The sequence below is a fragment of the Notamacropus eugenii genome, chromosome 1, assembly GCF_028372415.1.
Source record: "Notamacropus eugenii isolate mMacEug1 chromosome 1, mMacEug1.pri_v2, whole genome shotgun sequence".
NCBI lineage: Eukaryota > Metazoa > Chordata > Mammalia > Diprotodontia > Macropodidae > Notamacropus > Notamacropus eugenii.
The window spans coordinates 658048133-658074751 of record NC_092872.1 but is presented as its reverse complement, the minus strand read 5'-3'; the positions used below and the strand labels follow the sequence as shown (position 1 = coordinate 658074751).

Genomic DNA, 26619 nt, shown 5'->3' with positions numbered 1-26619 from the left:
AAAATTGTAGCACTTAACTGCTTTTAAAATTGATTACAGGTGGAGAGGTGACTTGGGCATTCACAGGTGATAAAATTCATGGGTGATAAAACTGAGTCAGACTAGCCCATCATGTTAACCTGACTGAAAAGATACAAGTGCAAAGAATCAAGGCTCTCCAGGAGCTGTCTTGCCTTGCTTTACTGTACACTAACTATGTAGCCAGTCCACAAGACCAATGACCCTCTAGTCTAATCTATTTTTTGAGTCCCATGAAGAGTACACCACCAGGATGCCACACAGTTCACTGCCAATAGTTACTCCCCAAATTATCTTCATTCCCTCCATACCCATTTTCTATTTCTTTAAAAATCCCATTGACCAAATTATGTCATTGGTTTGACAGAACTTTGAGAAATGCAAATATATTGTAAATTATTATGAGACATCCTCCTCCACAAAGTCCTTCTTGATATCCCTTCAGTAATCAACTTCACGTTGCCCTTTGTTTTGTTTTGTACTTGTCTAAGGCACTCATCATCTAATAGTAATAATTGCAGTTATTAGTGTATGTGACATTCCCTTACTAAACTATAAGTTCATCTTACTTATAATTTGTGTACCCCTCCATCCATGGGCTTAACACACTATTTAGTCCTTAGCAGGTGATTTATAATTTTTTTTTTATTTTAACAAGAATGTGACTTAAATGCTAACTAACCCTTTCTCCCTAAATGTAAATGGCTTTAGCTATCAAAGTCACATCAATCACTTAATTTTATGGTTAAAAGTGACCAAGTTTAAGACCCTCATTTTGCAAATGAAGACACTGAGATACAGAGAGTGTTTTCCCCCTGCACATATTAGTGGCCCATCCAAGGCCAGAATTCAAGTTACTTGATTACCAATCCTTTGTCCTTTCCATTATACTATGTTTCCTCAATTATATGATGAGGACAGAGAGAAACCATAGGGGTAAGAATTTTTCCCCATTTGCCTTAAATTCCTTTTGTAACTGATTTGCCTTTTACATTTTTCACATGTATTATTGATATTTTCAAGGCATTTGAAAGATTATAGGAAATTAACTATGCCAATGGACACCCAGGACAGACCAAAAGAACAGAAGGCTTCTGTAGTAAGTTTAACACCCATTTGTATTAATGAAGGTTATAGACATTCATACACTGAGGGAAGAATATATCTAATTTGCTTTTAATTAGAAATAGAAGCTTTATTAGATCTGCTGCCTTGGCAATGTAAACATTTCATTAGCTGGCTTCTATTACTAACCCTCATTCATACAGGTGTTTGTGCATTTTATTCAATCAGACCATTATCTAATCATTGTTTCCACATTACGGGTCACAGTAGTAATTTATATTACATGAAAGCTTATTTAAAGTCAAAAGTCAAATCTTGATCTCAAAGAAGAGATAAGGATTTCCCTTGGTAGGGAAGTTTTCAAGCAACAGCTGGATGGGGCCATTTGTTGGGTAGACTATAGAAATGATTCTTATTCAAATATGGGTTAAAGATTAGATATCCTCTCAAGTCTCTTCTAATTCTAAGATTGTGAGTTTATGACTATAATGGATCTTCAGGGAAGGAGACAGGCCTGGGGATGAGATAGGCCCAGAGTTGGTAAGAGATTTGCCCAAAGTCTCTTATTCTCAGGTAAGAAACAGAGGAAGCCTTTGAACCCAGGGCTCCCTGATTCCAAATTGAGTGCTCTTTGCACCATACCACATTACTCTTCAAAAGCAGTAGTGGTTAGCTACCTCCACATAACAACTTCATTAGACTACATATGTGCTCCACTTTCCCTAGCCCTATGGAGATGTATCACAGTCAGTTTTCTATTGTGATAACTCTTTTCTGAATACTGGATGGCCCCCTTTGTGAGATATTACATGGACTAGATTCCAAATATCTCCATTTCTAGTTTTTAAAGATTATTCACATGGGAACAAGTCTTCCTGGGGGCCTATTCAAGCTTGATACTCCATGGAAAAGACAAAGATGATGTAGTAAGTAGGGAAATTGTCTTACAAACTTTATCCATACATATGTTGTATTGGAAGAAGAAAGTTCCACCCTTACAGAAGGGGGAATGTGGGCCTCTGTACAGTCTGTTACAACGCTATGCAGATGGGCACAGCCTTTGAACAAGAGAAGATGCCTTCCAGCTGAACAAACATTTCAACTTTCTTGGCAAGAGGTTATGTTAAGCAATGAAAATTCTCCACTCCATCAAGGTAGAAAGAAGCATGACTGGATGGGGGTTGGCCTAGATCTCCTTTTCCCTTTAGCTTGCCAAGAACACATGCTGGTGAATAATTGACTGACAATATATTGCAGAGGCAGCTAGATAGTTCAGTTGGATAGACTACTGGGCCTGGAGTGAGGAAGACCTGAGTTCAAACACCACCTCAGACATTTATTAGTTCTCTGGCCTTGGGCAAGTCACTTAAACTCTGTTTGTCTTAATCCATTGGAGAAGAACCTGAAAAATCACTTCAGTATCTTTGCCAAGAAAACCCCACAGATAATATGGTCCACAGGGTCATGAAGAGCTGAGCATGACTGAACAACAAATCTTGCTGAGGAAGTAATGTTTTTAATGCAGATCACAAGTGAAATTATCTCTCTTCTGAAGGCTTATAATTCTTTATACCTTTCATTTTTTTCTCTATCAAATCAATGATTTCATTGGAGTACTGTGTGTCCATTGAGAAACCCCTTCTAACCACCAATGCAGAATCTGAGTGCTTTCTAGGAAATGAAACTCTAGAGAATAGTGTGGGGCATTGAAAAGTTAAATGATTTGCCCAGCTCTCATAGATAACATATGTCCAAGGCAGAAATTGAACCCAGGACTTGTTTAGCTCTCTATCTACAGGACCATACTTCTCTATACCTCAGCTATATATATATATATTCTATTACGTGTTACCATTTTTGAGGTACATATTTATCCCTGCTACATGATAAGCTGTTTGATTACAGGACCTGTCTTATTTTCTTCATATTTTCTTTAGTGTTTTACATATAGTAAACACATAATAATTTTTCTTTCTAATTGAACATATCTCTGGATACCCTAAAAAGGCAAACTATCATGAGCACCTAAGTACATTTTCCTAATTTTATCAAATGCCAGAATTCTTTTTAAGAGAGTAGGGCAGTGGTAAGGGATAATGGGAGAATGCAGTATTATGAATGCAAACATTTTTTTCCCTCCAAACACTTTAATCAGCTTTCCAACTTTTTAATTTCATTTTATAGCAAAACAAACTCCCAACCATTCATTCTAATGCATTTCCAAGCTGCAAAGGCTTCTCTTTTTTGTTTTACAATAAAGCTAACTGCAGGTGCAAACTCAAGGGAGACAGACCTTGGAAATTTTAACTATGTTGCCATGGCAATGGTTTGCAAGAATGTATATGAGTTTCATCTTCCCTCTCAAGCATCCGACTAAGTTCATGTGTGGAGGTTCAAATCACTGGATTCACAATGTTTTCCATTTATTGTGGCTTGAAAAGGTTGAAAATAACTGTCTTTGTTGCTTATAGTAACTGGGGACCATGAAGTATTGAAACTCCCTTTTATTATACTTTCTGCTCTTCTACAAATGCAGAGATCTAGTCACTCATTGCTGGTTCTTACCTGGGCAATCTTCCCATTTTGGGTTGACTATGAGAAGCTCCATAAATTCTAACAATAAGTGATTTTCGGCATTGTTGCAAACACAGAAGTTGCAGTAGGATTATGAAATGGAGGAAAGATTTTCCCCTGAATTGCATGTTAATTTTCTAAGTCAAAATTGTCACAAGCTGTTGGAAGCTTTAGGCGGAACCAAATGAAGCAGGCTTTAGGCATGACAGGAGGCCTATTTAGGTGGATCTCCTTCTAGAATGCAGAAATGGCATTATAATCCCAATCTATTCTTGAGTTGTTATTGTTCAGTCGTGTCTGATCTTTGTGACCCCATCTGAGGTTTTCTTGGCAAAGGTACTAGAGTGATTGGCCATTTCCTTCTCGAGCTCATTTTACAGATAAGGAAACTGAGGCAAACAGAGTTAAGTGACTTACCCAGGGTTACACAGCTAGCAAGTGTGCAAGGCCAGATTTGAACCCAGGAAGATGAATCTCTCTGATTCCAGGCTATCATTCTACCCACTTCACCACCTAGCTGCCCCAATCTATTCTTGCTAGATTTATGTAAATAGCTAAAACTAAAGTAAAGATAGAGCAGACAAGATGTTGAACTTGAAGTCAGAGAGGCCTGGGTTCAAAGCCCATGGTAGACACAATCAAGTGACCCTGGATACCATCAACTCTGAACTTTGGCTTTCTCATTTAAAAAAGGACAACAATACCACCAATTTTCAGAGTTCTAAAGATCAAATGAGATGATTTTGTTAAATGGAACATTATGTAAATGTAAATTATTGTTACTACTTTATTTTACCTATCTTGTACCAAATCATCCTCAGTTGTAAAATGGGGACAATACTAGCACATACTCTGCAGTGTTGTGAGGATCACATGAGAAAACAGACCTAAAGCACTTCGTAAATGTTAAAGCGCAATATAAATAGAAATTATTATTACTGTGACTGCCACTAGTGCTAATTGTTCTTGAAATCCTTGAGTAATGCTTCTGAGTTCCCTAAAACATGCAAAGTATCCACTGGGATCCACTGGCAATAAACACGATTTGGGGACAGAAAGGATTCTTTTGTCCTCTAAATGGATCCCACCAAATACTAAAAGTAGAATGGTTTAGAAGGATCTAATTGGCACAGGAAATGGGTGATTAGCAAATATTCTCTTCAAGTGCATGTGGATTTTTTCCTTCTCTAAAATTAGTCCTGCTCAAACTGAATCAATACTTTCAAAAACTGCTTCCCAAGCAGGGGGAGGCTGGGGTCTTGAGAACCTAAAGTCTTTAATTTTCCTAGCAAAGATTTTCGCAGTGAATGTTCTACCCTGGTACAAAGCGTCCTACATAAAATGAGGCCACAGGAGACCACACTATCCTGTATTTAGTGACCAAAATGACAAAACACCTCGCCAAAGCTTTATTAGCTATCTAGCCTGGCAGTTTTTTTTTTTTTAAAATCACTTTGCTGTTACTGCATCCCATCTCCCTAACAACACACATTACAGCTTGTTCTAACAGCTTGTGGGGGTGCACAAAAAGCTGCAGCATCTTTTCCTCTCCCTCCCCTCACCCTTGGATTCTAAAAAGCCTGTAGCAATGCTGAAATTAAACAAATGAGAATGAAATAATTAGCAATGCTAACTGTCAAGTGGATCTAAAAAGAAAAAAACAGCCCTCAAATCCTGACAATCAGCACTTTCAGACACTAGTAACAATCTGCATTGAGACTCCATCTAATTTGAACAAAAATGGATTAGGCCTCTGAAAAATGTGCACTGCATTTTCTACGGAAATAGGACAAATCTGCGCCTGGGTCTTTTACACCTCTAATTTCTGTGATGCTAATACCTTGGGAGAAAGGAGAGCTCGCAAATACTTTCAGCCTTACTTTATAATCAGAACTGTTGCTGTGTGTGTGTGTGTGTGTGTATGTGTGCGTGCATGTGTGTGTGTGTGTGCGTGTGTGTGTGTGTGTGTGTGTGTGTGTGTGTGTGTGTGTGTGTACACAGAGGGAGGGAGGTACTGCCTGGGACAAAGCAGTCATAATCTACCTCTCCCTAAACATTTTTATACATGTGAAATCAAAGTAACATTTAAGTGGCAAGTCACCTAAATCTTAACCTTGAAGGAAAGATGGTAAAATGCAGGGCAAGCCACCTCATTTCACTTGCTTTTTTTTGGTGACAGAGGAAAAGGCAAATATAGGAAACTGAGCCCTAGCTTTCCTCTCTTCTCTCTCTTTCTCTTTGTCTCTCTCTCTCTCTCTCTCTCTCTCTCTCTCTCTCTCTCTCTCTCTCTCTCTCTCTTTCTCTTTCTCCTTCCCTCCCTCTCTCATTGTTGCTTTCTTAGGATCATAGATTTAGGGCTGGAAACATCACCTTAGATAATATTTAATCCAACCTTCTTATTTTTATAGATGAACAAACTGAGGATCTGTGTGCCTTATCCAAAGGCACATAGAAGTAGTAAGGGGTAGAGGTAAGATGTCAACCCAAGTCCTGTGACTGTGATCCAACCCCACTTGAATTGGTATCTGCTTCCTCTCACTGCTTTGGCATATGTCTGGGAGGTGGCAGAAAAAAGGAGAGAAAGTGTCAATGTTTGTAACAGAACACTGATTTCTATAATTCTTATAATTCCTACAAAAACTTTCAGTTACTGTAATAAATGGACAAAAGGCAACAGTTGCTCTTCCACCCACTCCTGTTCCTTCTCATTCCATGATACTTTCTAACCAACATTTTCCTAGCTTGCCAATGAGAATGTCATAGGCAACACAATCAGGTCTTACTACCAGCTAGGGACAGATCGTCAATGGCTCCCCTCTCAATCACATGGTAAATCACTTGATTTATGGATGTAAATTCCATGAGAATGTCTCTTTATCATCGGCACCTAGCCTGGTGACTGGCAGATGGTAGGTGCTTAAAAAATGCTTGTTGGACATTGTAAAGACAAACAATTTTGAAAGACTTAAAAACACTGGTCACTGCAATAAACAACCACAATTCCCAAGAATCTATGATGAAGCACATTATCCACTTCCTGAGAAGTGATGAAATCTTGGTGCATTTTTTCTTGGATATGGCTAATATGGGACTCAGTCTTGCTTGACTTAACATATTTGTTACAAATGTTTTGTTTTTCTCTTTATTCAGCTGGGTAGGAAGAAGAGTTTCTTGATTGAAAAATTAAATTTTTAAAAATAGTTGCTGGTTGAATTAGCTGAATGAAGGGTTTATCAGTGACTTGGCTTGGAACAATTTATTCTTTGACAAATATATCAGCTGTTACCTAGAACGTTGTTACTTTCTAGAAGTTCCAAATTGATCATTTGTTTCAGTATTGTCCCAACTATGAAACTTACCTAAAATAGTTGGTAGGTATCAGCTTCATCTTTCCTTCGTTGATATGTATTTTTCCCTTCCTCAATATACAGTGACTAGAATCCAACAAACTTAAACATTCAATTTTTCCCCAACATTCAAATCTTATGATGAAGATTCAAGCAATACTAGACTTCGAACAGTCATTAAAGCTCAAAGTCTTGCTTTATTTTAATCTATAAAATGAATGAGATGGCAAGAGAAGGAAAAGGGCAGGTTAGAAAGAGTCTATTAAATGATCACTATGATCTCTTCCAGGTACAAAATCCTAATATCTAGGAAATAGCAAAAAAACAAGTTGATAGAAGAGTTTTATTAAAAATCCTACTTTCAGTCTACCCTTGAGTCACTACAGATTCAGGTCAATATTTTGTGTAAAACTGGAAGATCAGGGGAAGTCACCACCTTCCACAATATCTTTGCGGACAAGAGAGAGAACTGTGATGATAATTCAATTAGATAGAGGCAGAGCTTTCTGAGTGACCATAGTTAAGGGTATTGATTAATTTGCCAGTGTTGATCTGCCAGGAAGCTTCTAGTGGTCTTTCACATTGATCTTATCCTGTTCAATGTTTTTATCAATGACTTAAAGGAAGACATGCCTAATATATTTATGAAAGACATAAACCTTGGAGGGATAGCTAATACAGGAATGTGACAGAATCGAGATTCAGAAAGAATTAGACAATGAAATAATGTGCTGCAGCTAACTAGATGAAATTACACACACACACACACACACACACACATATAATATGCTGTATTTTAAAAATCAATTGTGTAAGTACAGGATTGCAAAGATCAACATCAATAGCTGTTCCTATGGAAAAAAATAGAGTTTTAAGTCAAAAGTATGATGTGGTTTCCAGGGGGGAAAAAGAAAGGGGGAAAATCCTCTAATGCAACCTTACAAGTATAGTGTCCAGAATGAGGTATTTAAGAAACATCATATATTTATGCTAGTCAGAGTGTGACCATGTTCTAGAGAGGACAGTCAGGATGGTGAGGGGTCTTGAAACTATGTCACATCCATTCTTCAAGGAACTGACCCTATTAAAAAAAAAGGCTGGACATATGGGGTTGGAATGGTGACTTTAAAATTGTTTTACAATATCTGGAGACTGTAATGTCAAGAAGAAATTAGACTTTCTCGGTAACTATGTAAAGCAAAACCTAAAACAATGGGTAAAAGTAAAAAGAGAATCATTTGGGGCTCAGAATATTGCAGTTTTTTTTTCTTTTAACATTAAAGTTCAAGAGGCAGCATGGTGTAGTAGAAGGAACATTGAGCTTGGAGATACAGGATCTGAGTTTGAATGCCAGTTCTGCCACTTACTACCTGTATGATGTTGGACAAATGACTTAGTCTCTCTAGGGCTCAGCTTCCTCATTAATAAAATAAGGAGTTAAATTAGAACATCTCTAAAGTTCCTAATGTAGTTCCTACTCTTTCTGTGGTGTCTATGAAAAGAAGGAATGAAGTGCTATCACCTCAACTCAGATTATTCACACACACACACACACACACACACACACACACACACACACACACACACACACACACACACACACACACCCCTAACATTTGAATAGCTCAAACTGGGTATCATCTCAACAGGGAAGTAATACACAAAATAATACTCATTTCCTTTCCCCTATCCCAAACCCTCTCCTCTTCCAAATTTTCCTATCACTGTAAAAGGTACCACACCTCTTTTCAGTCACTCATACTCTCAATTTGGGTGTCATCTTTCACCTATCCAATCTGCTGCTGAGGCTTGTTTTTACCTTTACAATATCTCTCATCTCTCATTTATTCTCTTTACCCACCACAGTCATATGTATGAGATATATAGGTAATAGACAGACAGACAGACAGACAGACAGATAGAGACAGAATAGTTATTTTTATTTTCCCTCATCTTTCCCATTAGAATGTGAGTTTTTGAGGGTTGCGACCAGTTTTTTTGTCTTTCTTTTCAAACCCAGAGCTTAGTACAGTACCTGGCACATACTAAGCACTTAACAAATGTTTGTTGACTGAGTGACTGTTAGGTAATAATTTACTTGATGTTTAAAGTTTTAAAGTCTGAATGTTGTTGTGTCTAAGATATTATAGGTAGATTCATGAATGGTGCTAGGAATCAATAAGGTTCCCATCCAACTCTCAAGAGTCAATAATTATTGCAATTATATCTGAAGTCTAGTCCAAAGATTTTGTGTATAATAATGACACAGGAGCTCATAACAGTACTCAAACCAGCAAAGAAACATTAAATTCCATTCAGCATACTGTGGTTACCAAGACAAGGAAGAAAACTTAAATATATTTTAGAATGACTTTCTCCAACCAAAGGTCAAACATAAAAAAGGATTATTTGTTTAGCCCTCAGCTTTTCAGAAAGTCACATTAATCAGAATACCTAATTTCCCAAAATAGACTAGCTAAGTGAGTTTTCCATATAGACAAGGTTGATGGATACCCTGTCCTATGGATACTTCAACCCTGCTTAAATTCTAAAAAGGCATCAGCTAGTGACTGCAATAGCATACCTAGAGAATGACTGAATTCAGGAATTAATTTTCAATCCTTACCATGAATTAACAGGACTAAGGAATGCTAGTGGGTCACCTAGGGGGCCTCAACTATAGACAGGGCACAAGGAAGGAAGGACAGAAAAGAAGTATAAAAGAAGAAAAAAGACCTAAGCAGAGAGGAAGCAAAAGAAATATTTCAAGCTAAAAAGTTGTAGAGAGATGCCAACAAATTCTTCAGTCACCATACTTCGCTTAACCCACAAGTGACTGAAGCAATTTTCAGGTTCACGACTAGAATATTAACTTTGGCATGTCCTTCATGTGCAAAATATTTCTTAATTTCCAAATTCTAAGATCTTTCTTAAAAATACGAAAAGGTTACTCAAGCCTGGGAGACAGCCAAAATCAGTGCACCCTATTGGCCAGTCAACTAGAGTTTATCTTCTTAGTTTCAAGGAGTTTCAAGAGTCCATCTTCTTGCTGTAGACACTCAGAACGCAGCATCACAGAGAGATTCTGAAGGACAGAGAAGAGTCTTAGATGCACTTTGCCGAAGCAAATATTGTAAAATGAATGCAGAGACATGGCCAGTCATTTCAGTAAAGAGGACAAAGGATGGCAGATTTTCTGGTAGGAGTCTCTTAGAACATACTTCCTCCTGGGTTAATGCTATGAGGTTTAAAAACTTGGAAATTATACTAAGAGGTAGTTTTGTATTCCAGACAAAGGATACAAAAAGTAATGGCTGATTAAGGATTTTTTAAAAAGGTCTCAAATGATGATAAATGAATAGTTTCCTCCTGAGCACCACTGTATGGAATTCAAGGCCCTCCTTTGAACAGTCTTTACAAACAGAGTTTGCTGTAACCTTATACCACACCTCAAAGCATGCGTCTCCTCAAGGGCCAGGATGTCTCTGAAGTTTTGCAGGGGGGCAGCACAAGGCAATGTAGTTGAGGAGAATTAAGTAACTCTGCTCTGAAAGTTAAAGTTATCATTATAAGATTACATTAATAGCTAACCCTCCACTGTACATGTCAATTTGCACCTCAGAAAGGCTGTTTGCTAGTGCATCCACTGAATGCAAGAAATACATAGAAGACTGCATGTTCAGTCGCTCATTTGCAAATGGAAAACAAAGAATATGCAACCACAGTGCCCTCCCATAAATCACAAACCCTAAAATTAGGGATGTAAAGTCCTGATTATACCTCACAAACCCTGAGATGGAGGATTTCTCACTAAAAAGCTTCAGGCACTTGCAAAATATGTTCTTTAGTAAGTTAGTACTGTAAGCATCAATGATGAGAGCTTGCCACCATTTCATTTATCACCTATGTGGACCCTCTACTCACAAGAATAAACCCAACTTTCCACCTAGAGAAAAATGTTCCCATTTGTGCAGTTCTTTCTCTCTGGAGATCTCATTTGGAAACCATCATTTTTTAAAATAAATCTAGGAAAGTGATGAGCAGTGATCTGATCATTTTTCTCAGACTATTTTGTTGATTTTTTTAACATCAGTCTTCCCACTATCACCCCTTTTCACCAGAAGGCACAATTAGGCCTTCTGAAATAAAGTATACTCATTCACCTAAGGAGAAGGGGTTTGAACTGATTTGGGAATAGAGAATGTTCTGTCTGAACAGTCTATGGCACTTTCTAAAATACTTATTGATATGAGACCTAAAAATACCCTAAGAAGGTAAAGCATTCAAATGGGTAATTATTTAGTAGAGTCAACCCATGATTTTACACCACAGGGTTCTTATTAGTAATATCTTCATTCATATCACAGTTTCCTGACACATGGTAATAAATATTTTCACTTAATATGAATAATTTAGCTCATTGGGCGTAGATAGCATGAAGAATAGACTTGAAATCATTTCAGTGTCTCATAGCAAGGCTTAAGTTCCAGGAACATAAAGATGAGAACAGACGATCTTGAAGTCGAGTCATCTGTTTTCAAAGAGCTTGTCTTGCTTTCACGATGCACATATTTTTCCCCATTTTTCAAGATGATGTTGAAATGTAAAGCTGCTGCTTCTCTGTTGGCATTTCCTGTGGTGACTTCCTCTGATGCTAAAAGCGCTCATACTTTCCAATCTATTGGGCTTGCCAATGGAATGCTAATTAATCAGGTTTTACTTTCATAGAAAAGGGGATGGCAATAAGAATTCCACCTCAATATTCTGACAGTAAAAATATTTAAGGAAGATGCCATTTTTTACCAACCCTAGAATCATCAAATGGTAGAGCTAGAAGTCTCCTTAGAGATTATTAATCCAACCCCTATTTTAGCGTTTAAGTCCCAGAAGTGTTGAGTGACTTGTCCAAGGTGTGACAGTTGTTTTCTAACAAAGCTCTTTGTGATTTACCATGCTGCTTTTGTTCTTTTCTTTTAACAAAATAAAACTTTTTAAAAATAGTAATAAAGTGTACTTGATAGTTGCTTCTAACTAGATTTCTGGGAATATTGTCACAAACAGAGGTAACTCATGATACACTTTCTGATTATGTATAAAATTTGTATATCATAATATCTAGATCATTTTAAATGACCATACTTTCTGGAGAAGAGAAAGTAAATCCCCCAATTCTCCCATTATTTATGTAAGACCAATAAGTCCTAGCTGTCTGTTATCCATTAGCGTAAAGATGAATAAGAGTAGTACTGGTACCTTAAATTGATAAAGAGCTTTATGCTTTTTAAATTCATAAATCATATGATCATCACAACAAATATTTGACCAACATAGTTTAGGTATAGCTATTACCATTTTCCATCTTAACAACTTGATAAGACCCAGGAGAAGTGAAGCAATTTGTTTGAGGCAAAATAGTGAATTTGTATACCAGAACCTACACTATACTCCTATACTAACTTTCCTAGATCATGCTGTCTTATCAGTGTCACCTTTTCCCAACTCTACTCCATAATGACTAAATCAAGAACTAAAGAAGAGGAAGTACAATTAAAATATTTCATCTGAAAATGCTTCAGTTTCTTGAGAGTTCTTCTCCTAAAATCGAGTAATGGGACCTTTTTTACAAACAGCTAAGGAATTATTTAAAATTGTAGTATTTTCCAGCTTTATTAATCACTCAGGTCCCAGTTGGCCAGTAGGTACAAATGAACTGTAACTGACAGACTTCTTTGCAAAGATTGTTCATACATCATAAGATCATTTATCAAGGACCAGAAGTGGTGACAAAGAGTACTGGTCCTGGCTTCCAAAGACAAAGAATGAAGGGTAAGTGAACTTTTCCCTAGAATGTCTTCTAGTGATTAATATTAATTAAGATTTAATATGCTGCGGATCACCTGGAACACAGAGGAGAGGCCACTGGCTCAGTCGTGATTTTTTAAAATTCAAGAATCTAGTCCAAGTTGTTAAAACTTAGGTTGACTAAGTAATTTCTTCAGGAAGGGTTTTATGAAACAGATTCTTCCATGGAACTTTGTTCTTCCAAATAGGCAGAAACAGTCAACTCCCACATTGTTTTCTGCTCCTTCAGCTACCCATGACTGAAAATTATTTTACAAAATAATGGAGTATTAACTATAGAATGAATCTTCACAACCTGTAGATAGTAGTCCTTTCTATTCAATATTGTTTTGAAATATATTTTACCATTTCTTAGTTAGATCTACATAATTGTTATTTCACACTTCAGAATTGCATTTCTGTCTGGATTTGCAATTCAGTGTTCATTGGTTTTAATTGGACAACTCAGGCTAAAAGAGCTGTGAATGGTTACTGATCTGGAAGAAGGGACTTCTCTTACATGCAGGAACACAAGATATACTGGCAGATGAAAAGTCATTTTGTGTAGTGCGGCATAAAGTGAGTCTACAGATAGTACTTCTTGAACTTAATTAAAACATATTTTTCTGTGATCAGGAAAGGAATGACAGCAAATGAATAAGAGACATCTATAAAATTCTTTGTTGGATCATCATCTATCTCCTACGTGTGATGTTGGGTTTTTCTTCATTTTTTTTCATTTTGCAATTTTTAAAAGACTTTTCTTTATATTCCCAGCACTCAGTGCAGTGCTTGACATATAGTAACTATTCCGGCAATTAACATTTATTAAGCATCCACTATGTGTGAGAAACTGTACTAAGTGCTGGGGATACACAGAAAGGAGGGTAGAAAAACAGACCCTGCTCTCAAGGAGCTCACAGGGAAGTAGGTGTTTAATAAATGCTTGTTGAGTGACTGACTGTCTTAACCATAGCCATTCCCCTAAGGATCAGTCTTGGATTCTGTTTTCTCCCTAAACTTCTCTCAGAGATCTGGTAGGTTCAATTATTCCTCTGTTCAAATGACTCTCCAATTTGTATCTCCAGCCCCTAATTTTTCCCTAAATTATATTCCTTTATCAACTGTGTATTGGCTTTTCCCATGAGGATAGTTCATAGGAATTTCAAGCTCAAAAAGATCTAAAAAATGGAATTTATAATCCTTATCCTTACCCTACCTTTCCTCCAAACTTTTCCATTTTTGGTGGGGGGTACCATCACCATCCCAGTCACCAAGATTCACCATCTAGTGTCATCTATGATTCATCTCTCCCTCTCTCCAATCAATTGTCACATCTTATTGATTTCTACCTCTGTCACATCTGTCATATCTCTTCTCTTCACATATATGACAACTTCTTTAAGTCAAGACTTTATCACTTCCTGTCTATACTCCTCAGCCCCAACCCGCTTCTAGTCTCTTGGTCTAATACGGGATTTCTTAACTTTTTGTTGTTGTTACAGACACCTTCAGCAATCTGGTGAAACCTACAGACCCCTCCTCAGAATAATACTTTTAAAAAAATTGAAGAAATGCTAAAATTCAGTAACAGATTAGTAAAAATAAAATTTTATTTTTCCCTATCCAACTTCATAGCGCCCCCTGAAATGTAGGTCCCTGGCCCTCAGTCTAACTCTTGCTTTAACCAATTTCCAACACAACTGCCAGAACAATCTCCCTAAAACAAAGGTCCCATGTCACTTCATAGATCACAGAGTTCCAGCAGTTCTAGGGTACAATAGAAAATACCCTGTTGGTATTCAGAGCACTAAGCAGTCTGGCTCCAGTCAACCTAATCAGAATTATTTGTTTATTCCTCTTCATGTAAGCCAACTTCCTACAAAACTGGACCACATGCTAGTCCCCAAACTCAGCATTTCATGTCCTTCCACCATAGCGTTTGAACATTGCTGGAATATGCCTGGAATGCACTCTTTCCTCACTCCTCCTGTTAGAACTCATAGCTTCCTTTAAAGGGCACAGCCTCAAGAGCCCTACCTCATTTATGCTCATCGCCTTCAAGATTCTGGGTTTTCTCTCTCATCAAATGATCTTAGAATTACTTATCTATTGATACATTGTATCTTATTATATATACAATTACAAGTTACTTGAGGCAGGATTTTTTTTCATTTTTGCTTTTATATCTCTAGCACATAGTATATCATATAGTACATAGTAGGTGCTTCACAAATGCTTGGTGACCCGAAGTGAATGAATGAACTATCTGTTGAATAGTCAAGTTAAATCACTGGTGGTTGCATAATATTTTGCCAAACTTCAACAATAGCCTAAAGCTTCCCTTAGAAGCCATTTTAAAAGTTCCAAGTTGAATTTGGATACATTTTGTCTAATACAAATCTTTTTGTAGATACATATTTTGACAAAATAATCTGCTTCAAGAGTTCAGTCCACCATATAATTGGATTTTTCATTGAATCAATCAACTAAATGCACTAAAATGACTATTTCAGTAAAAGAGGATCCTTCTTCCTCTTTTTTCTAAATTCTCCTGGTATTTACTATCATATTTGGTTGGTATTAACTGTTTATGCATTTATCTATATTCTATTTCCTGGATTAGGTTATAACTTCCTTGAAAAGAGAGACCTTATCTCATACTTTTTGCCTCCCAAAACAGAGCTAGCACAGGTGTGTGTTATGCAAAAATTATTTGTTGAATAATTGGATATACTAATGAAAAAGTATAAATCACTCATTTGGTTAATTTCTTAAATTTTCTGGAATTGACAGAGTATGTATCAAAATATGCCAAGGATCTATGATTTCCTTGGTGTGAGAACTCTCTCCACCCATGCAGCTGACAAACTGTCTATGACTTATACTTAGAGACTGCTTGAAGGAAAGAGAAGTTAAGTGACTTTGCCCATGGTGATATAGCTGGTGAGTATCAGAGGCGAGTTTAGAATCCATTCTCCTGACTCCATGCTGGGATCCATAAGGTATATGACACAATTCTTTCCCCCAGCCCAGTGCACATGCACTGAGAAGGGGAACTTCAGATAAACACCCTTTACCAATGAATATTGTCATCTGATATGTAATTTACATTCTATGATATCTAGTGCAATAAACTACAGAAATAATCAAAATAGGGGTGGAGCCAAGATGGCGGACTAGAAAGACACACTTTATGCAAGGTCCTCCCCACAGCACATGAAATACCTGTAGAGAGGGACTCTCAACAAATTCTGGAGCAGCAGAAGTGGAGAACAACAGAGTGGAGGAGATTTGCAGCCCACGATGACCTGAAAGGCCCATGGAAACGTCGGTTGTACTGGTCACAGAGCCAAGTGTGGGGCCCGGCCCAGCCTTGGCCAAGCAGGGAGGTACAACGAGACACTGGGAGGAGGACACCTCGGGGGCAGAATCTCCAGTTGAAGTAGCAGGGCCTCAGATGCCTTGGCCCACAGGCACCAAAGGTCAGTGGTAAGGTTTAATCAGCAGGCAAGGAAGGGAGAAGGGCTTTCCCATAGCTCTAGCAGCAGGCAGTGGCCACAGAGCCTGCACAGCAGCCCATATGGAAGCTCCATTGTTGGAGCATAAAAACCCCTGGGGGCACTGAAGAGCTGAGTCTTGCCTCTGCCCTGGGTGGAGGCCCTGGGCAAGCTGGTCTTTGTCTCACACTGAATGCAGCCCTGTCCATCCAACTTATCTGAAAATCAGCCCCCAGTGCTGACTTGGGAACTGGAGGCCAAGTGGCTGTGGAGAGGTATCTGCCAAGATTCTGGGCATAAAAATCCCTCTCTGTGTCCAGACCAGTACACGCTTGATTGTGCCACCTTGGAGAAAGTGAGATCTCACAGATTCCCAGAGTATACCCTACTCTTGACAAAGGACCCAAAAGTCAAGTAACTGGTTGGGAAAATGCCCCAAAAAGGGAAAAAGATAAGACAGTAGAAGGTTACTTTCTTGGTGAACAGATATCTCCTCCCATCCTTTCAGATGAGGAATAACAATACTTACCATCAGGGAAAGACATAAAAGTCAAGGTTTCTGTATCCGAAATATCCAAAATAAATATTCAATGGGCCCAGACCATGGAAGAGCTCAGAAAGGATTTTGAAAATCAAGTTAGAGAGGTGGAGGAAAAACTGGGAAGAGAAATGAGACAGATGCAAGAAAAGCATGAAAAGCAAGTCAACACCTTGCTAAAGGAGACCCAAAAAAATTCTGAAGAAAATAACACCTTTAAAAATAGACTAACTCAATTGGCAAAAGAGGTTCAAAAAGCCAATGAGGAGAAGAATGCTTTAAAAAGCAGAATTAGCCAAATGGAAAAGGAGGTCCAAAAGCTCACTGAAGAAAATAGTCCTTTAAAAATTAGAATGGAACAGATGGAGGCTAATGACTTTATAAGAAACCAAGAAATCACAAAACAAAACCAAAAGAATGAAAAAATGGAAGATAATGTGAAATATCTCACTGGAAAAACAACTGACCTGGAAAATAGATCCAGGAGAGATAATTTAAAAATTATGGGACTACCTGAAAGCCATGATCAAAAAAAGAGCCTAGACATCATGTTTCATGAAATTATCAAGGAAAACTGCCCTGATATTTGTCAGAGGGCAAAATAAATATAGAAAGAATCCACCGATCCTCTCCTGAAAGAGGTCCCAAAAGAGAAACTCCTAGGAACATTGTGGCCAAATTTCAGAGTTCCCAGGTCAAGGGAGAAAATATTACAAGCAGCTAGAAAGAAACAATTCAAGTATTGTGGAAATACAATCAGGATAACACAAGATCTAGCAGCTTCTACATTAAGGGATCGAAGGGCATGGAATAGGATATTCCAGAAGTCAAAGGAACTAGGACTAAAACCAAGAATCACCTACCCAGGAAAACTGAGTAAAATACTTCAGCGGAAAAAATGGTCTTTCAATGAAATCAAGGACTTTCAAGCATTCTTGATGAAAAGACCAGAGCTGAAAAGAAAATTTGACTTTCAAACACAAGAATGAAGAGAAGCATAAAAAGGTAAACAGCAAAGAGAAGTCATAAGGGACTTACTAAAGTTGAACTGTTTACATTCCTACATGGAAAGACAATATTTGTAACTCTTGAAACTTTTCAGTATCTGGGTAGTTGGTGGGATGACACACACACACACACACACACACACACACAGAGCACAGAGTGAATTGAATAGGATGAGATCATATCTTTAAAAAAATAAAATTAAGTGGTGAGAGAGAAATATATTGGGAGGAGAAAGAGAGAAATGGAATGGGGCAAATTATCTCTCATAAAAGAGGTAAGCAAAAGACTTTTTAGTGGAGGGGAAAAAGAGGGGAGGTGAGAGAAAAACATGAAGCTTACTCTCATCAATTCGACTAAAGGAAGGAATAAAATGCACACTCATTTTGGTATGAAAACCTATCTTACAATACAGGAAAGTGGGGGAGAAGGGGATAAGCAGAGTGAGGGAGATGATGGAAGGGAGGGCAGTGGGAGGAGGGAGCAATTTGAAGTCAACACTCTTGGGGAGGGACAGAATCCAAAGAGAGAACAGAAGCAATGGGGGGCAGGATAGGATGGAGAGAAATATAGTTAGTCTTACACAACACGACTATTATGGAAGTCATTTGCAAAACTACACAGATACGGCCTATATTGAATTGCTTGCTTCCCAAAGGGAATGAGTGGGGAGGGAGGGATAAAGAGAAGTTGGAAGTCAAAGTTTTAGGAACAACTGTCAAGTATTGTTCTTACTACTAGGAAACAAGAAATACAGGTAATGGGGTATAGAAAGTTATCTGGCCCTACAGGTCAAAAGAGAAGATGGGGACAAGAGAAGGGAAGGATGTTAGAAGAGAGGGCAGAGCAGTGATAGGGGCAATTAGAATGCTCGGCATTTTGGAGTGGGGGAGGGGAGAAATGGGGAGAAAATTTGGAACCCAAAATTTTGTGAAAACGAATATTAAAAGTTAAATAAATAAATAAATTTTAAAAAAAATATTCACTCAAAAAAAAAAAAGAAATAATCAAAATATACACTGAAAAGTTCTTTGATCTGATATGATCCTATATACCCCCTCTCACACATCTCTCTACCTCCCCCCTCCGCCTCCACACACAAAATGCACAGAGTAATGGAAAGGGCATCAGACAGTGAGTCAAAAGACCTGAGTTCAGGTTTTGATCCTATTACTGAAGTTGTAGCAGTGTGGCATCTGACAAGTCACAAACCACTGGAGTCTCAATATCTTGTTGAATTAGATCTTTAAAAACGGGAAAGCAGGAGCTAGGGATGAAGTCACTCTTCTCTAAGATGCTTTTTGCTTCTAACACTCTACAACTCTTTCCGCAAGCTGGCAAAACTATAGTAGTAATACTATTTTTTTAAGGCATAGATTCCTTCAAAACAAAAAGAAACAAGAAAATTCTCCCTGTGATATCCATGAACGTTTGACATCAATTTAAATAGCATGTCTGTTAGGCAGCTTTAAAAATTGTAGGCTTTCAAATAGACCAAGTATATGTTTTCCCCACACCCTTTTCACCATCTCTACCTCCATCATCTCTTTCAGAAGTGCCACAAAGTGTTGATACATCACTGGGGGAATTGTTGGGTACAGATAGGCTAAAGGCAATATGTATTTTGTTACTTACATCAGCAGGTTTTTGTTTAGAATGGCACTAGCTATTATAGATGACAAACTACACCAACCCACGTGGTGAAATATCAAAAACACAGGGTTCTAAAAAAGCAGTCAGGGCATGACAACAGTTAAACAGTGATCTGCTGCCTCGTTATCTTGAGCACAGGATTATATAAAACTACCAAGAGCTATATTACTTTGCTTCTCCCATTGGGCAGCCGCTTCAGTCAGCTCTAATGAAAGGTCTTATATTTTTTCCTTTAATTTTCCCTCTTTTTGCAATTATTATTGCTAACCATTAGAAATTATATATAAAAGACTGCATGGAGATAATTATTTATCAACTACTCTTAATTCTTCCAGCCCCAAACTGGCAGTGTGTGTGTGTGTCTTTGCAGGTGTGTGTATACACATACACCATCAAGAAAGGAAAAGAAAGTTGAATCAGATACAACGGTAAATCACTGCTAGAATAAATTGTCAATGCATTCAATTGTGACCTAACAGCCTGAGAAAACTCTGTGCCTGTCCTAATATGTCTAATTTTCAGTCAGAAGAATTTGACTCATTATGCCATGTTGTGATGACATCAATGAGGAAAATAAGTTCTAATTTTTTTTCTAATGTAAAAATTGAAAGGATGGACAAAATGGCATGGAGGATAAAGGGAGCTACCCCAGATTCAGGAAGATCTAGGTTAAAATTCCACCTGCTTAACACAGTGACTGTGTGATGGGGCGTCACCCCTTTAACCTCAGTGCTCCCAGACAACTCTCTACACCTGCAAATTGTGGAACATTGGCAGATCTGCACTGGTGGAGGAAGTTTCTGCACACAGATGAAATGAGATGTTAAAACAACAGCAACTAAAAGATGGGAGAGAAATAACAATGTTATTTCAAAATAAATTTCAAAATTGAGTGCCTTATTTTCATTGTTCATAAGGTGGCAAAATAATTTCCCCCTGGAATGTAAACTTGATAATTTGATGATCCTGTGATATCACTGCTGAGGTTATTCTTTCTAACAATTAGGGTTATAAAGATTTCTGGCAGGTCAGTCTTACAAGGGTACAGAGGTTGCCTTCCTATAGCACTGGGACTGGACCCTTGCCCATTGAACTTACTTAGTGACTGATCCCTCTATCATCTGTTAAAATGCAAGTAACCCCAGAGGTAGTATATTATACACAATATGAATGAGCTTATTAGATCTTGGGAACAGGATTTGATACAGAAAATATAAAGATTTGCTCCAGTTGAGAGGGAGGTGCTCTGCAAGCTGAGGGGTATAATAAGAAGCAGCAGATAACAAAGCTAAATTTTGCAGATTTCTCACTTTTTTATTTTTCTATTCCCTGTATCCCTCTGTTCGAGAAGGCACCATGAGGACTCACAGAATGTTAGAACTGGAAGGAAACTTAGCCTTCATCAGGTAGTCTAATCCTGTCATTTCTTGGATGAAGAATGTGCCATGAACAAGACTAGGACTTGTTGCTATTTGAATAACATTCCATTCAAACTGGAATTCTGTACATACAAACTATTTAGTGTCCTGCAATTATCCTGGATCCAAGGAGATCCAGCAAGTAATTCTAATCTCTCAACAAGGGTCAATGAATTCAAGTTTCCTCAATGGTCTCATTAGAATTCCATTTCGGTGCATCCCAGGATCACAGAATTAGACCAAGAAGGGATGTTGGAGACCACCCACCCACTCATTCTACATATACCATCGTGGCAGTAACTTGATCTCCACAACACAAAGAAATGGAACTAGAAAAGATGCCAGCTTCTCTTCTAGAATCAATAAGCATTAAGCACATCTTATATACCAGAAATTGTGCTAGGTAGGTACTCCGGATATAAAGACAAACATGAAACCATCTCTACCCTTAAGGAGCTTACATTTGATAAGAAGAGATAATGTTTATATATGTAAGTATTATAAAAACATATATCAAAAATAAATACAAGGAATAAAGGAAGGGGCACTAGCATCTGGGAGGATCAGGATAGGCCTCAAATAGGAGGTGGTACTATACTTTGAAGAAACAGGATTCTAAGAAATAAAGTTGAGAAATGAATGCATCCAAGCATGACCAGGATGTACAAAAACAGAAAGAGGAGATAGAATGTCCTGAAGATCATCAAGATGGCCAGTATTATGAAGGGAATGGATCAGTCCAGAACAGTCTCTCTTTCAAAGCACTTCACAGGAAGCTAAATGCATATTTAGTTTTGATTAAGGATGTCTTTTTCTAAATCAAATTGAGGTGCAGTGAGGTCCTATGAATGGGAGAGAAGCTTTAGGGGCTGAGAGAATGACAATAATAAACACAAACTTCCATGGTAGAGTATGAAAAGAAAGAATTTCATGTGTTAAATTTGGATTATTTGATATGAAATATTGGTCTAGTTGAATAGAGAGCTTGACAACATTTGGCATACTACTTATAACTTATTCCAACAATTTTGTTGTTGTACAGTCATTTCAGTCATCTCTAACTCTGTGACCCCATTTGGGGTTTTCTTGGCAAAGTTATTGGAGTGGCTTGCTATTTCCTTCTCTAACTCATTTTACTGATGAATAAACTAAGGCAAACAGGGTTAAATGACTTGCCCAAAGTCACATGATCAGTAAGTGTCTGAGGCCAGATTTGAACTCGAAAAGATGAGTCTTCCTGACCCCAGGCCTAGCACTCTACCCACCTAGATGACACCCCTTCCCATCCTCCCCTCCCAACAGCATGGAGTATTCATGTACGGTCTCCCTTCCAAGGCCCATCCCAGCTTAGCTTCTGAGATTGGGAGAGATCATAGAGTTCAGAGCGAGATGGCCTTAGACATATTTTAACAATAACTAATGAAAATAAGAAAACTTAGGCTTAGACTTCAAGGGTTTATAGAAAGTCAATTGCAAATTTGACAGCTCTGTTCCAGCATCTTATCCTGAGGTTGCTGGGTGCTAATTGACTATCGAAACCTAGCTCAGCTGTTATATTTGGTTAACTCATTTTGGGTTTCAGCCTTTGAAAATAAAGGTGCACAGTCACAAATGCCCTGGAGGCTTTGAGACCACAAAGAGCAAGAGTTAGCAAAACAAGTATTTACTCATGATTAGTTCTCTGAAAGGATTTATTTGTTCAATGATGTACTTGCTAAAGGTCAAAGCTGGAGCACTCTAGAAACACAGGCATTTTATATTAAGTTACATTCACCAAAGGCCAGACAGAATTCAACTGAGTAATTGGCATTCTCTGGGGACCAAAGTGAGGGCTTCCAACTGTATAATGATAATTGAATGGGGAGGGATTTTCTTAGCTATTTTAGGCACTTATAGAGAGGGTGCTCTCCAATAGAAGGGCAAAGACCAATCTTTGTCACAGAGGCATAATAGGGTTTTATGTTTTTCTTTGCAGTGGAAAGAAGTCATTTCAACTGGCAAAGACCATGGTATAACCATTCAAATTACTGTGTGTTAAGTAACATTAAAAAAAAGTCTTTTAAAAAAAAGAGGCAGTTCCTAAAAGAATGGAGGAAAACGTTTTCAGATAAATATAATAATAATAAATATAATTACAAGTAACATTTACATATTGCTATAGGGTTTGCAAAGCACTTTCCATGTTATCTCATTTGTCCTATACAACAACCCTGTGAAATAGGAGCTATGATCCTTTTAAAGATGAGGAAACTGAGATCGAAGGGTTAAGTGACTTCCCTAGGTTTACACAGTAAGTAGTATCTGGAGCAGGACTTTAGCATAGAATTTGAAATGACTCCAAGTCCAGTACACTTACCTATTATACCACACACACACACACACACGTACGCACACACATATACACACACATGCATGCATGCACACATGCACACACATAGAGTTTTTTTAGTTGCATTTTCATAGGAATATGTATGTAGATGAATGTTGAAAGCAACTAGTTCTTTAGAGATCTTTGGAAATACTCTTGTAACAGCAGATTGGTATAAATTTGGAGAGGACATAGATTAAAATCTCCACTCCACTATTTATTAGCTGGGTAACTTTCAACAACTTGACACCTCAATTGTGTCATCCTTAAAATGTGAGAACTAGACCAGGGGATCTATAAAGTCACTATCAGTTCTAAATTCTGTGATGTGTACTTCTTCTCATCTTTCCCTTGTCTAAACCCTAAAGAACAAGTTTGAATTCATATTGATGGCCATACAGAAGGCACTTAAAATTTTAATGAGATTTATATTGTATTTCATAGTTTCACTTGTGACTATGGTTTAATTATTCCAAGGGTGTCAATATTGTAGAATGTTTTCTGGTAGTAGGCTGTGTGTTATACTTCCTTCTATCTCTCACAGCAAAATGACTGTGTCCAACATGGTGCTCATCAACAAGTATTTATTAAGCATCCTTCATTCAGGGCCTTTGCAAAAGGTACTGTGTTAGTTAGCTGAATAATACAAGGTGGATTTCTCAAAGGAAATGCATAGATTAACTGAAAGCAAGGATTAATTTAAGGCTATTTTTAATTGGTCTGGCTAACCTGCTGCAGCTGAGTCATAGGTGTGAAGAGGAAATGGTGTATTTTTTGGAGGGGAGGAGGGATGTATATGAAACATAACCACAGAAGAAATTTATTTGCAAAATGAAAATAGTTTAAAAATAAGGTGTGTGTACAAAGATTACTAGCACAATGAAGGTAATTGTTAATGACACCAAAACAATGTGCGTCATGTAATCAACACAATAGGTATTTGGAAAAAAAAAAATGTTCACTTTCAGCTGCTTATGTTGGTCATAAGGGACAGCCAGAAAAGGCTCTTCACACCTATGACTCAGCTGCAGCAGAAGGTTAGCCAGCAGGTGATTAGTTTTTTTGGCAACAGAAGCTCTTCATGAAGACTCTCTGCAAGGTGGGAGGGGTTGTGAACTACAGGGAGCACCCACCCTGCTGAAATCTTTGAGTATTGAGGTATTGCCTGCCTATAACTACACCCTGGTAGTCTTTTCAGTTTTGAGAGAATTGAAGATGATGATTGGGTAAAGGTAGATATCCATACTATTGAAGTCTCAATCTTGTCCATGAATTTACCAGTAAATCTCACTTGTGAACTTATTTTTATCTTTTTTTTTCAAAAAAAGCCTAAGTAAGCTTATAGCCACGATTAAAGCACCCCATAAAACCTATAAAGGAATTAACAAAAAAGCAGAATGAACCAAGGAGAGGGCTTATAGTCTTCAGAAGTAATTTATTTTAGGAACTGGATTTTGATCTTTGCTAAAAAGTCATTTGTGTGAATCTCATCTTTTTTTTTTTTTTTAGGAATCTCAGTGACAAAAAAATGAGGTCTTGATAAAATATAAAGCATTACAATATGAACTCTATGGGGGAAAGTTACAGAACTAAAATAACATTTCTTTAAATTCTTTTTTTTAAAGATCAACTTAATTGTTTACCACAAGAGTTACTTAAAACTAATTTAACAGGCTGAAAAAAAATCCCTACCAATCTCTAGCTACATTCTTAAACATTAATACATATATCTGAAGAAGTTTTGAATCACATCTAGTCAGTCTCTTCAAGTAAAAGCAATAATTTGACCAGTTAGTAAATTGGTCAATGGTAACTGGATACTTTTTTGAAAGAAAAATGCATAGACAAAAGAAAAAGGAAGGAAGGAAGATTAGTCGTTTATGCATTTCAGACCTCTTACTGCCTTGAATATTGAGGAGACATCCACAAGTCTGATAAAGTCCATGGACTCACACCTAAATATGCTAGACATTGAGATGATATTGCCCAGAGAAACACCTAAATCACACACTCTGTCATCAACTTAACAGGAAAAGACAGGAAAAGATTTATATATCAACCAACAAGTATATCTAACATGGGAAAAAAGTCAAATCAACATATTTATGGTCAACATTACCAATCCTTGAGAGGAAACCAAAAAAACTAAATACAATAGATACAAAGCAAACTCAAGTAGCAATATATTCTAATGAAACTGACTCAACGATTTAGACCTGGAAGGAATTTTAGAAGATCACTTGACTAAACTCTTCATTTTACAGATGAGGAAACTGAAGTCTAATAGCCAAGGACATTCCTACTGTACCAGTCGTCAGAGTCTATAAACAATGAAGAAAGAAGGAAAGGGACACTTGAGACAATCTGGAGGGAAAGTGAAGCAATGCATCTTTTCATTTTGGTAAAGTGTGCATTTTTAAATTAGAAGGGGAGGACTGGAAAATGGGAGAAAGAATGTCCAAAAGGAAAGGATGAAAGCTTTGTCCAGGATCATTTAAAATCATTGTAGTCCAACTCCAAAAGAACTTTCTCCCTGAGAAGTGGTAGGCAAATGCTAAAGATAAAACAATGTAAGCTAGCAGGGAATTTCCCACCAATTACTGTTCTGTTTACTCTATTCATCATGTTGTTAATTAATAGTACTTTCAGTAAGTAAATGCACCCAGATTCTATGGGACAACCTCATTTCAAAAATTTTATATGCAGTACACATAGACAGTGACATTTCATCATAACCACCTAACATGCCATTAATATGTAATGTAATATAATTAATTATTTTACTAATGTATGAGTATTTCTCTAGTTAATGACGATATAATATTTTCACAGCATTTGAGTTCAAATGCCATACACTGAAAACTAGAAGCTATCTAAGCAATTCTCAACTCTCTCCCTCAAATCCTTTCTGTTTTGAGTCTAAACATCATCTGACTATCAACCTCTCAGCATACCTCAATTGTGCAGAGTCAATGAAAAAAGAAAAAAGGAAAGGATGTCCTGCTATTATGCTTCATCAGCATTACACAAACTCCCAAAACACAAATGACTTTCCAACATACTGCCTGCAGGCTCTGTTTCTCCTTGGAATTTCGGGAGACTTTTTTCACAGGATCCCCAAAGGAATCTCACCTCATTAGGCAGTTCAGATGATTAGCCAAGTGAAATGGGTGGGAAGGAAGGAAGGAAGGAAGGAAGGAAGGAAGGAAGGAAGGAAGGAAGGAAGGAAGGAAGGAAGGAAGGAAGGAAGGAAGGAAGGAAGGAAGGATGGATGGATTACAGACAGACATGG

At 37.5% G+C, this 26619-nt stretch overlaps 1 protein-coding gene across 23 annotated transcripts in view; it reads right to left on the bottom strand.

Moving 5' to 3' along the window:
• The window catches only part of NRXN1 (neurexin 1), a 1424087-nt gene that overhangs the window by 65612 nt on the left and 1331856 nt on the right, over nt 1–26619 (bottom strand). The gene's annotated exons all lie outside the window — the stretch shown is intronic.